At 33.3% G+C, this 14,268-nt stretch overlaps 1 long non-coding RNA gene across 2 annotated transcripts; it reads right to left on the bottom strand.

The window, feature by feature from the left end:
• Positions 1–217: 217 nt before the first annotated feature.
• On the bottom strand, positions 218–14,268 carry LOC128238820 (uncharacterized). 2 transcript variants are annotated; one of them, XR_008261778.1, is made up of 3 exons: positions 14,111–14,268; positions 3,983–4,089; positions 218–3,085 (listed from the first exon to the last, which is right to left on the bottom strand). It is a non-coding gene; the product is annotated as an uncharacterized LOC128238820 (long non-coding RNA). The 2 variants fall into 2 exon arrangements; XR_008261779.1 differs by lacking the exon at positions 14,111–14,268 and adding an exon at positions 13,689–13,732.

Here is a 14,268-nt window from a genome sequence, read left to right as displayed (position 1 = left end):
CGCGTATTCACGTATAGGTGGCTACACGCCTGTATGTTGTGCATATGAATGTATAATTTGGTTTATATGATGCATCCTTAATGTAACACCTCCTTGCTGCTACACCAATAGAAACTTCATTGAATATTAGCAGTAAAAGAACTAGCACTGACGTTCCCAATTTTCGTCTGGGTCATTTAAATAATAGAAAACAAATTAAAAGATAAACAAATTTGTTTTGACTTCTTTAATGAATTATATAAACACATTGTACAAACATATCATGACACTTTTAAACAAAAAGTATGGCTGTCAATTAAACAGTATGCTAGCTTTAAAGATTGAGGCAAACCATTGGAATTTTACAGCGGACTTAAAAAGGTGTATTTAAAGCTGCAATCTCACTAATTGATCGTTTTGACTACCGGCACTCTTTTATTGTTGGTCTATAAATAGACCATTTTTTGCATAGACCCAATTTTAAGTGATATAAGACTTCTGAAATAAGATCAGATTGCATTTTGTCATATTTATGGCTAAAATGATGTTTTATGGGTATAGTAGCATTACGAACAATTTAATGTAAATGAACTTTTCGGCAGTCTTACCAAACATTTTTGATTGGTTCTATTGTGAATTATCTAATATGACTGAATTAAAGGAATGATAACCAAATCAGCTTTTGAGACAAAATTTTTAAAGTGTCTAAAATGACAATCTGTGAAAGTGCAGCTTTAAGTTTTGATCATTTACACATTGTTAAATTATAAATAACTGTTTAAAAGGTCTCATGTACAAAATAAGATAATAATTTTCATACAAATATCTAAAATTGATTAAAATAATAAAGTACCATTAACATATTTCTTAATAGTGCTGTTTCTCAACTGACAAAACCATTCAAAGCCATCATTTCAACTATGAAGTTATTTTTAACTTTCAACTTTTTTATAGCATATATGCAACAAAATATACCAAAAATACAAGCCATGAACAATATGATTGTTCAACTTGCATTGTCCTTGACCTTTTAAAATGACCATTTTCCTGTTCTGTCTATTTGTAAGTTGTGCCCTGGGGAATGAAGTATGACTGTATGAATCACAAAAAGCAATAAAAACACTAAAAAAAATCCCCCATTACCCCTGTAATTTCTAATACAGCAGTAAAATCAAGCAATGTTCAAGATTGATTGTGCTGCCAAATCAAAAACATGTTTGCCAAAACATTTAGAGCTGCATTCTCACAGATATACCGTTTTAACAACTTTTGTTTTGTCTTGGAATGAGCAAATTTTTGCGTAAATATCAGCAAACCAATGGTAAAAGATTGCTGACAAAACATCAAATCCCAGATTTCATATTTCCTTCGAAGATTAATGTTACTAACGGTTTAAGAAAAGTGCATAAAACATCAATGTTTTAACTTAAATAAAAAAGTCTGCAATTGAATTTTTTGTCAGTAGTCTTATATTACTGGTTTTCATGCATTTTTCGCAAAGACTGGATGGTACCAATCCAAAACAAACAAGAGGCCCAAAAGGGCCTATGCTCTACTGGCTGGGTTTGTGTGGTCAACATCACTGTTTTCGAAAAGAACCAACCCCTTATGGGTATCTGAATACTCAAAACTGAAGACTGTATCATATTCGCAAGCATTTATTACAAAATAGCATTTTTTATACTATCAAGGCCCATCATCTAATAATTTCAAGGCCAATAATCCAGGAAACATGGGCAGATCAGGTTTTTGAAAGGAACTGAGCTCTAATGGATATACTGGACAAGTTTCATCAAGATACAATCAAAACTGAAGACTGTATCGTGTTACCGAGCAATTGTTTACTGACACACTATTTTTTTTTTATTATCAAGGCCCATAATCTTGGCATGCATGGGCGGATCTGGCTGGTTTTCGAAAGGAACCGAGCTCATATGGATATGTAGATACTGTACAAGTTTCATTGAGATACAATCAAAAAGGCTGTATCATGTTAACGAGCAATTGCCTACTGACACACTGATTTTTGTATACTATCAAGGCCCATAAACTAGGCATACATGGGCGGATCTGGCTGGTTTTCGAAAGGAACTGTAGGCTGTATCATGTAAACGAGGATTGTTTACAGACGCACATACTACGTACACATTACCATCGCATAAGCTCTTCTGGCCTTTGGCCAGTAGAGCTAAAAATGAAAACAGTTGTCAAAACATCCAAAGTGTGAGAGTGCATCTTTAACATTTGAAAGTAACTCTGTTTGCCTCATGCCCCTAAACAAGGTTTAATCATATTATATGAGCAGTGGGCTTGTCCCTGTATTTTTTATTGTATGATTGCAGTAATGGATACTGGTCTCATTACCTTCTGACAATTTTTCATCAATTTTAAGGAAACAGAAAACACATATTAAGCTCATATAACGCTGTACAAATTTAATCTATTTCATTACGTTGAGAAATAGTCCCTAAAAATATTAATTGTGGAAACATATCTTATCTAAATACATACAGGAAATGGTGACATCATTTACCAATTTAGTATGAAAAATGCAGTTTCCTGATATTTGAATAGTGGTTCTTTATTTAAGCATCTCAATTCATTCAACATACACATAGTATGTATCAAGTTTCAAAGGAAACCAAATCATTGTAACAATTGTTTTCAAAGCAAATATTCACACTCTTGACAAACTTCTCTTCCTAGTTTCAACCTTGAGACTTTTTGATGAGTCTGCACCTTCCCTCCTCTTATACAGTGGCTTCAAGCAATAAAGCTAAAAGCTCAAGTTGAGCAGCTGGTGAACAAGACTGCTGTGTTGATAGTTAGTTGACAAACTGCACACTTGATGCCATAAATCATGTCCATCAACCTCTAGAATAAAGAAATGACGCAGCACAGAATTGATTTCAATTGGACCTCTCTGTACTTTCATCCCCTAAGGCCTTGTTGTAGTCAAAGACTATGTCTTAGTGTGCAGTGCGTGATCTTGAGAAGCCTAAATCTGCTCGTCTGAGGAAGTAAGTCTGGCAGAGTGTGAAACTCCTGTCTACTCATATGCTATACGCCTGTGATCTATGTCTTCTTGTTTGTGCCCAACCATCACCTGAAGAGAATTTAGAGGAAGTTAGTGCTTGATTACAAGTTAATGTGACAAAACAAGGTCTTTTATTTATGCCACCAAGATCTAGTATTCCAAGTGTCATATCTTGTATGTTAACTCAAAGCAATTGAGCATAAACTGTTTGGTAATTTATTTTAAGTCACTGCTTCCACTTATACTATCAGTAATATTGAACATGAACCGACTGACCCAAATATTATTCTAAATATTTTTATGTGCAGAAACCATAATCCTATTAACCCAAAAGTAATCCAATTGTATGTCTTCACAAAACATTTTACAACAATATTTGTCAATTTAACTCAAATATTGATTGTTTTTTTGTCAGAAAAACACAGAGATGGCCCTATATATATTGCTCACCTGATTTGAGAAAGGATTCTAAATTAGTTATTGTTTGAACACTTACTAGACACTTTCGGTCTGACTTTATAATGCAGCTGGTGAAAATATTAAATGTCCCTTTATAATGGGCTTACAAAAACATAAAAAAAAATGTATTTGTTTAAAAATTACAAAGGGCCATAATTCTTACAAAATAAGTTTGTATTGAGCAGAATAAAAAGGCTTTGCCTAAAATACAACCTCAGAACTATATTTACAAGTAAAACAAAAAAATCTACAACTTGAAATATGTTTGCTATATCTGGTTTTGAGAGAGAATGATCAGAAGAAAACATCACACATTCACAATCATATTAAAAAATAATTTAGTTTTTTTTTTTTAATAAATTCTATTTCAAAAACACTGCAAAAGACAAGACACTTACATTCAATTTCTTGATTTAATACATTGATGATTATCAATTCTCATGAAGCGAGATGGGTCTTACACTCTAACCAGTGCAACTTGCATGTTCTTAGTTGCTCAGTTATTACCTTTTTTAAATTTCTCCTCTTGATCTGAGCCACGCCAAAATGATGGGAGATGCTTTTGTTGTCTTTTCCATCAGAAAGTATAGCACCTCTGTGTTTCTGTTTATCTCCTGAAACAGTAATAGTTTATTAATAATAATAACAATAATAATAATTAGTGACTTTTATTGGAATTATTTTCACCGCTTGTGCCTTGCACATTGGGGAACAAAATTGACTCTCGGAAAAATACAAATTGGACAGGCCAACATCGATAATATATTGGTAAAATATACATATTTTATTTATAACAGTATGCAGTTGTTGTTTTTTCAAATCCTACATAATTATATTATCAATGATATTTCATAATACAATATAAGTTATATAAAAATTGAAATAACACGGCATAGTTGTTGACAGAACATGAACAAATAAATGTGTAAGACTACTACTTTATGGGGTGTAAATAACTCAGGGCTATATTTCACTTTAGGGACATTTGAACACTTTTGGTGAAGATCCACTACCACACCCACTAATCCCCCCCTTCTGAAACCATATTTTTTATGGATCAACATATGGTAAAGGAATTTGACAGATGGTAACCTTAGGAACATTTCTGTGACATTATTTTGAAAACAGGCCAGCAGGATCTGAGGAGAAGATTTTTCCATTTAGACATATAGCGAAAAGTAGCTCCGCACCCTACAGCAAGTTTTTTTATGAATCAATATCCGGTGAAGAAAATTCATACAGGGTATTGAAACATTTTTTTTGCTTCATATGAAGATAACTTAACTAGCTCTTCATCATACTAAATAAAAATTAGCACAGTCTATGCCGCACACACAGAGCCCCGCATTTGATCTTTTACCAAAGTTTGATTGAGAGTTTAGTTTCTTGGCACACTATGACAAGTCTTTACAGGTATATTAAAGCTGCACTCTCACAGATTGATCGTTTTGAAAAAGTTTTTTTTTTATCTTGGAATGAGCCACTTTATGCGAAAATGAATGGAAACCAGTGATATAAGAGTGCTGACAAAAAATCAGATCACCGATTTTAATTTAAAAAATGGATACTTGTGCATTTTTCTTAAACTGTTAGTAATGCTTTATGCCATTAAAATTAGTTTAGTCAGATCTTATGTCAGCAGTCTTATATCACTTATAGCAGATATTTTGGCAAAAATTGGCTCCTTCAAAGACAAAAAATAAAAGATTTGTCAAAATGGTAAATCCGTGAGAGTGCAGCTTTAAAGTGTTTGAGAAAAGTAATCATCTTATCAACACCGGTAAGAAAACAAATACAGGGCTCTTTGCAGCTGTATAGTCTGTCCTTTAGTTAATTCAAAATGGTGAAGAAAAATAAAAGTTGTCTTCTGTTTTAACTTTTAAGTCATTCAAAGGAATATTGCCTACTGTTGCAGCATTTGTGACTGCACATATCATGTGATATACACACACTGATATATAACAAAACCAAGTTCATTTGTCTCAGTATTTGCCAATTTTGGGCTTTCACTTCTTGAACAGGTTTTGAGTTTTAGTGATCTGAATAGGCTTATGTTTTTTTATGACAATGATGCAGGTGATCTAAAACATATTTTTTTCATCAAAAGATCTAGGAATGAACAAAATTTTTTTGTGTGAAAAACAACAGTTCAATTCATTTTTTTATGTAATTTAGTTAAAAACAAAACTTATTTAAAGTAACTATATATATCTCTATATAATTCTATTATTTATTCCACAGAATATATTCCAACAGCAAATTTTAATGATATGCTTTTTTCAACCATTCCAATTTATTTTGTCAATAAGATCATTTAAACTATTAGCAGGCAAATTGACTATATTTAATAAATATCAGTAGGAAAATGACCAACTAAGATCTTAATTATACACAGTAAAGACAGTTACCATGACAATACTTGGTGCTTTTAGATGAAGGCAAAGATAACAGTCAGAGAGTTGCTACTGAAAAATTTCTTATCAAAATTTGATCAGGGTCAGTAGCCTTCAATGATATATTGTCATGGACCTATAAACTATGGTTTATAGGTCTGTGATTTATGTATATTGAATTAAAAATAAATAAAAATGTACATTAATTTTACTATATTCTTCTTTATATCTTAAATTCTGAACAATACAATTTTATTGTTTTATATGTCAGTGAATGCATGACTTGTGTTCTTTTTTAGTTGCTAAACTTTTAATACTAACATGCCACACATATATATTAATGTTTTATGCAGTTTTCTTAAATCGTTAGTAAGGCTTAAGCCATTAATTATTAATTTCTGACCGAAATATGCCAATCTTTGATGTTACCTTTTGTCAGCAATCTTCAGTCATTGATTTGCAGATCTATATTTACCAAAAATTTGCTTTTTCCAAGACAAAAATAAAAAAAACCAGTTGTAATATTGGTAAATCTGTGAGAGTGCAGCTTTAATTTATTATAATTTGGCGATTAATTCACGTTTACATATCATATATGTGTTTCAAGAAATGGAACTTGATTGGATATTTTAAATATCAAAATATATATTTGATAATCCTATTTGAGTGTCAACAATTATTAAAGTGTGTCAACGTTAATATACCATCCTCCACAGCTCCAACCCTGAAGAACACTCGCACAATATTGTCCCCCACCGCCACGAAGGAAAGTCCCAATAAAATTTAAAACATATTGACCTTAAAACTACTTGTGAATAATAATTTATAATTAATATACTGTCATTTAAACCTTAAAGTTGTTGAAATTATAATAGCTGCATTTTCCACATACTGATAAGTCATTTAAATAGCATAATTCTAGGCACCACCATACGGTAAACGGACATTTGCCCCCCCGGACATTTGCCCCCCGGATGTTTGCCCCCCTTTTGGACCATGGCGGTAATTAGTGACAAACATACAAACTGGTGTAAATCGGTTGGCAGTTTGCACGTAAATTGAACAAATAGTTAAAGAAAAAAATGTTCATTTTTTTTATATATTAATATATTTTTAATATCTTGGTATAAACTTATAAAACCGGGGGGGGGGGGGCAAATGTCCGCCCCCTCGAAAACGGCGGGGGGGGGGGGGGGGCAAATGTCCGCCCCCTCGAAAACGGCGGGGGGGCAAATGTCCGCGATGGTCCAAAAGGGGGGCAAACATCCGGGGGGGCAAATGTCCTAGAATCCCACCATACTTGTAAGTTTTCTTTTTCTAAGTCTAAATTTAAGTTACTATGAAATGGCCTTATTTATTGCTTTTCCTATGTATTGAATGACTTCGTTCTTTGAAAAAAGGCCTTTTCATTGTTTTTATGATCCTTGTGGGAAACAGTGACACCATTCTGTGTATATCATAAACTTGTCAGACACTTTTAAATGTCCCCACAGTAGGACTGCAGAAAAAACCTTGACACTACCTAGTACAGAAAAGATGCTACACTAAATATTAAAAGTTGTAAATTTCTGGTTCTCAAGCTCTTCAAATTTGTTTAAATTATTACATATAGCTCGATATTTTTAGAATCATTCAATTTTTAAATTATTATCAAAGTGAAGAGTTTGATAAAGATTTAATTTAATACTTTCAATCAATAGCCTTTTTGATACTATAAAATCTATTACTTTAATTATTTTTCCTCCAGAAACCATTCCCTTATATTATAAGAAATTGTTCAATGAGGGTATGATTAAGTAAAATCTCCTATTATAAAGAGTACCATATATATTCATAAAAGAAACACAACTTTCACTGCACTACAATTAAAAAGACAAAGCATTTGCAAAGCAAAGTAGAACATTAGGTCTCTGACTAACTGATACATTCACTTAATCATATGACTGAAAATTTTCTTTCTAAAATTTCTTTTTCTCAAGTTCTTCAACTTTCTTTAAAAATTCTAAAATGGAAAATAAGACATATATATATCTTTACTTCAAGAATAAAAAAATAAATAAATAAAATCTTTTTCAGGTAAAGAGTATGATTTAGATTTGAATTTTAACAACTTTTTTTATGTAAAATGTATTATTTTTCATTGCCTTCATTCTTAAAGCAAACCCCTTAAATTTCCATTTCCAAAATCTCCAATTATAAAGAATTCCATATTCATTACAGAAACACTGTCTGTTTGACTATTAACTAGTCTAATAAATAAGCAAAGCAATTATTTAAACATAAAATGATATGATGATGTAATAAGAAATGCTAACAGCAATACAGGATTTTATTTACATTTAGAAATGGGATCAAAGATGACACTTGACATTCTAAATGAACGAGAATGCTTAGAAAATATACAGAAATATGGAAGAGTTTTGTTTCTTAATGACACAAATTCAAAGTAATGTTCCTTTCTTGATTGGGTGGGACTAATTTAGCTCCGCCTAAAAATTGTTTTGTCATCAGATTAGGTATAACACACAATGTGATTGGATCAAAATCCTGATATATAATAAACTCTGAATGGAGGCATCCAATCAAAATCTAGTAATATTTCCATTTGTTTCCAATTGATTGCACCATCAGTAATTTACACAGTCAGTGATTTATGGCCTTTTAACTTGTAATGGTCAAGTGGCAAGTGCATATATGACTTATGTTAAATCATGTTTTAAGAGCTAATTAGAATTTTAAAGTCTAAGCTATGTGACAGAAAATTAATACCAAAATCTTTTTTTGAATTGTAGTAACTGATTCTTTTGCATTTGATGAGGTCAGACATTTTAAGATATATATAATATTCAGTGGATATGTGTTGATCAAGCATTTAATAACATGCCACAAAGCAGAATATTTATGAGGTCATTTTTTTTTTACTTCAGACCCTGGGGCAAGTTTGGAGAGTTGCACAGAATGCTTAAAGAACTGAAGTGTTGGGAATCAGTTCCTGTTTGCAGTGTGTGTAAACCACGTGATAAATTGCGTCATAAATGCTACGTCAGAAGGCAATATTTTGATTTAAAACAAGAGGGCCAAATGGCCCTGAATTGCTCACCTGTCATATATTGCACAGATTTTTTAAGTTTTACTATAACACATATAGAGAAAACCCATCAGCCCCAGGGTGTGGCCAATTTTGACCCCAGGGCCATAATTTGAACAAACTTTGTAGAGGTCCACTAGACGATGAATCATGCCAAATATCTAAGCTCTAAGCCACGTAAGTTCAGAGGAGATGATTTTTGAACTTTTCACTATAAACATATAGAGAAAACCCATGACCCCCCAGGGGCCGGGGCCAATTTTGATCTCAGGGCCATAATTTGAACAATCTTTGTAGAGGTCCACTAGACGATGAATCATTCCAAATATCTAAGCTCTAGTCCAAGTAAGTTCAGAGGAAAAGATTTTTGAAGTTTTAACTATAAACATATAGAGAATACCCTAACCCCCCGGGGCGGGGCCAATTTTGACCCCAAGGCCATAATTTGAACAATCTTTGTAGAGGTCCACTAGACGATGAATCATGCCAAATATCTAAGCTCTAAGCAACGTAAGTTTAGAGGAGATTTTTTATTTTTTTTACTATAACCATATAGAGAAAACCCATGACCCCCCAGGGGGCGGGGCCAATTTTGATCTCAGGGCCATAATTTGAACAATCTTTGTAGAGGTCCACTAGACGATGAATCATGCCAAATATCTAAGCTCTAAGCAACGTAAGTTCAGAGGAGATTTTTTATTTTTTTTACTATAACCATATAGAGAAAACCCATGACCCCCCAGGGGGCGGGGCCAATTTTGATCTCAGGGCCATAATTTGAACAATCTTTGTAGAGGTCCACTAGACGATGAATCATGCCAAATATCTAAGCTCTAGTCCAAGTAAGTTAAGAGGAGAAGATTTTTGAAGTTTTAACTATAAACATATCGAGTATACCCATGACCCCCCGGGGCGTGGCCAATTTTGACCCCAAGGCCATAATTTGAACAATATTTGTAAAGGTCCACTAGACGATGAATCATGCCAAATATCTAAGGTCTAGTCCAAGTAAGTTCAGAGGAGAAGATTTTTGAAGTTTTAACTATAAACATATAGCAAATACCCATGACCCCCCGGGGTGGGGCCAATTTTGACCCCAGGGCCATAATTTGAACAAACTTTGTAGAGGTCAACTCGACGATGAATCATGCCAAATATCTAAGCTCTAAGCAACGTAAGTTCAGAGGAGATTTTTGATTTTTTTTACTATAAACATATAGAGAAAACCCATGACCCCCCGGGGGCGGGGCCAATTTTGACCCCAAGGCCATAATTTGAACAGTCATTGTAGAGGTCCACTAGACGATGAATCATGCCAAATATCTAAGCTCTAGTCCAAGTAAGTTCAAAAGAGAAGATTTTTGAAGTTTTCACTATAAACATATAGAGAAAACCCATGACCCCCCGGGGCGTGGCCAATTTTGACCCCAAGGCCATAATTTGAACAATTTTTGTAAAGGTCCACTAGACGATGAATCATGCCAAATATCTAATCTCTAGACCAAGTAAGTTCAGAGGAGAAGATTTCTTAAGTTTTCACTATAAATATATAGAGAAAACCCATGACCCCCCGGGGCGTGGCCAATTTTGACCCAAGGGCCATAATTTGAACAATCTTGGTAGAGGACTATTTGGTGATCCTAACTACCAAATATCAACGGCCTAAGCTTTGTGGTTTGGGAGAAGAAGATTTTTAAAGTTTTTCCTTTTGGTTGCCATGGCAACCAGAGTTCTGCATGGAATTGAATTCTTTGAACAACTTTGATAGAAGACCACCCAAGGGACATCCCTATGAAGTTTGATTAATATTGGCCAAGCGGTTAAGGAGGAGATGTCTTTTAAGTAAATTGTTGACGGACGACACACGATGCATGCCGGACAAAAGGCGATCACTAAAGCTCACCTTGTCACAAAGTGACAGGTGAGCTAAAAAGACTTTAAGCAAAGATAACTTTACTATTTCTTCACCATTTTAAATGAAACAAAGCGCAGTCTACGCCACCTACGGAGCCTTGCTTTCGGCCATTTACCAGAGTTTGATTGCGAGTTTAATTGCTTTAAACACTTCGACAAACCTTTTCACAATACGGCCGTCGGACGGAGCACTGTCAAAACATGATTTTGAAAACGGGCGAAGCGTTTGATGAAACTAATGACTTTATCAAATGTCGGTAATAAAACAAATGCGGGGCTCTTTAAGCGGCATAGACTGCCCTTTGTTTCATTTATAATGGTGGTGTAAAAGAAAAGGTATCTTTAATTTAAGTGTTCATTTTAAGCAAAATGTTGCCTTCCGATGTAGCATATATGACGTAATTTATCACGTGGTATACACACACTGGTTTGACTATTGGTAATCAGTTCCACTCACGTTGCTGTTTATTAATAGAAGAAATATTTTTTGACAATACCTGGTACCGTACTTGTAATTTTATTCTTGTACAAAAACTCATCATCCTTTACTCTACTTATGTTAGGTAAAGGATTGAAAATATCTAGTTAGTGTATTTTATGGAATTATTTTTACCACCTGTACAATACAATTTGGGAAAAAAAGTTGACATTGGGAAAAATACAAAATCAGGCTTAAATATCTAATTTAGATTTTAATGGCAAAATATATCATCGAAATTGGAGTTCGGGATGAACAAGCCTGAATTATTACTCTATTGCTTGGCATATTTTTTTTTTCAAGCCCTGCTATATTAAATTCAGAATTAGAACAAGCCCCGATGACATAATTTTCACCAGTGCATGATCGTGGGCTTGTGCTAAAATATTCTATATACTACATGTTTTAAAGATTTTTATGCATATATTATTTTGTTAATTCATAGTAAGTCTTTTCAAGATTTTTTATTCATTAATGTTATGAAATCTCCACTTATCAAATTTGGAAAACATAAAATATGGTGAAAAATGGACAAGTTTTCACTAGGGAAGAAGGCAGTAAGGCAGTAAATTTCACCAAAAAAACCCACTATTAATGTTGTTGTTGCTTTAGCCATATTGTTAATGATTACAACTGAACAAAATTGACAAGATGAAAGAAGAAAAACTGATTTCAGGAACATACCAGTTATTTTTTCATTATAATTGATCATCAGAACATCACTAATTAGTATAGTCTATCTATATCATTATTAAAAAAAAAGAACATGGAAATTATATTGATATAGTATATGAAAAATATTACTTGAAACTTAATGAAATCTCAAAACGCTGAAGTATAAGCAATAGTGTTGTGCCGAAGATCAGTTATAATCGACAATTGATCGGAAAGGCCTTCATCAGCGACAATCGATAGTGAAATTTGAACAATCGATTATAGAAACAAGAGACGTAACCACTACCGACTACCAGTTAAAAGATTGTCTTGAAAATATATTTTGTTTCTGGTCAATACATGTTAATGTTTAAATGTTCATGTGGTACTATGTTGTGTTATCTAGTCATATTATCATGTCAGTAGCTCACTACAGTACCTTATTACAAATTTTCTTTGTAATTTAACTGCAAAAGGATTGGTTCTCAACATCACACTTTTGTGGTTTTAAAATGTTACCGGTATTGTTTACTTCTTAAATCATGTAATAATTTAGTTTTCTCAGTTTTCTGAAAGAAAATGTTCTTGTAAAACACAGAATATTCAACTGTTTGTTTTACTTGTTACTGACTGATTATCAAAACGAAATTGATATTTTTCTTTGTGTTTACTTTACACATGTATTCAATACCGTACACAAAATTTAGAGCCTGCAGTCTCATGATCTGTAATAGTAACTTGTAAACACTAAAGTATAGTTGCGTTCTGAATAAATAATGTAATTTATACAAATAAATGTACAAATAATATTGTAAGGGAACATTTATTCTTAAACTGGTTCATGTAGTTTATCTATATGCCTTATATATGATGACCTAAGATAGTTAAATAATGATTAAAACGATTAATAATCGATCATTGATTGTTTTCATAAACCGATTATCTATAGTAATATTTCAGTCCGATTCCCAACACTAATAAGCAATAAAAACAGTCAATTGTATATATATAATATATATCAACATCTACAGATACTTAGCCATAAGTTTTCAATTTTGGATAAAATTAACAAAATTAAAATTGCATACCTTCTTGTGTACATCTGTTTAATAAAATGAATAATTTTCCTTTATCATTAAGTAAAACAGTTTTTAATTGAAGGATTAAAATTTTGAGCTACTAATTGCATTACCATAGATCTACTCAAATTTTGACACTTTTTAAAGAATAACCAATAATAATTTCCAAATCTTCAAATGTAAAAGATCTACAGCATCCTTCCAAAATGGAAATATTTCATACTTGACTGAGTTCTTATTGAAAAATTGTCCGGTATTATTAAAACATGTGCTAACAATATTCCCAAATAATTTGGTACAGTATGACAAACAAATAAGCACATGATTGTGAAGAATCACTGTTTCTATGTACAATTGACTGGTGCAATAGTTAGCAATAGACTTGGCGTCAATTGAATTTAGTTTGAAGGATAAACAATAACACTTTTTTAACACTTTTTTACCTTTTTTTTTCAAAAAAATGATTGCAGTCAATTGTAACCATGAACTCCCCAGGTCCGGGGAATAGTGGGATTTTCGGTTCAGCCAACCCCGGCTTTATAAAGCTACAATAATTAGCAATCAGGGATACTTTTTTATTATTTTGACATTTGTTATTAAAGTTAACCTGGGAGGAAAAGTGCGCCCGGTGTGGGGCTCGAACCCACGACCGCCGGAACACGAGCATGGCGCTCTAACCAACTGGGCTACCCGGGTGGGCGGCTGGTTCTAACCGACACTAACTACATTATGTATCCCTGTCTCGAGTCTGCCATAGTCTAAAAATCTTCAAAAGACTGAAGGCCATTTAGGTGGACTAACCCCCGCTTAAATTCCTTCCCTGCAGGAATGAACTGATGGGAAAATGTCCTCGCACCAAAGGGAACCTAGGTTACGCCCATTCCCGAGGAAATTTTGCGGGGAAAAGCAGACAAAGCTTTGCGGAGTAATGTCACTATGTGGGGGGGGGGCATACCTGTGCGTGATCAAAAATAACAAACAATTCTTATCATTTAAACCATCATGAAAACAAACGGCATTTAGACTTACCATACAGTTGTCTTCAATAAGTCCATAGCCCAAAATTTTATGATTGTCCATTTCAATCCATTTTTTACACGAATGTTCGTCTGAGGTCACCGGAGTAGGTCCTACTTGATTTGATGCTAAACCGGTTTAAGAAAATGTTCGTCTCCTACGCAGTAACC

Source organism: Mya arenaria, chromosome 6, assembly GCF_026914265.1.
Source record: "Mya arenaria isolate MELC-2E11 chromosome 6, ASM2691426v1".
Lineage (NCBI taxonomy): Eukaryota > Metazoa > Mollusca > Bivalvia > Myida > Myidae > Mya > Mya arenaria.
This window is presented reverse-complemented; position numbering and strand designations above follow the sequence as displayed.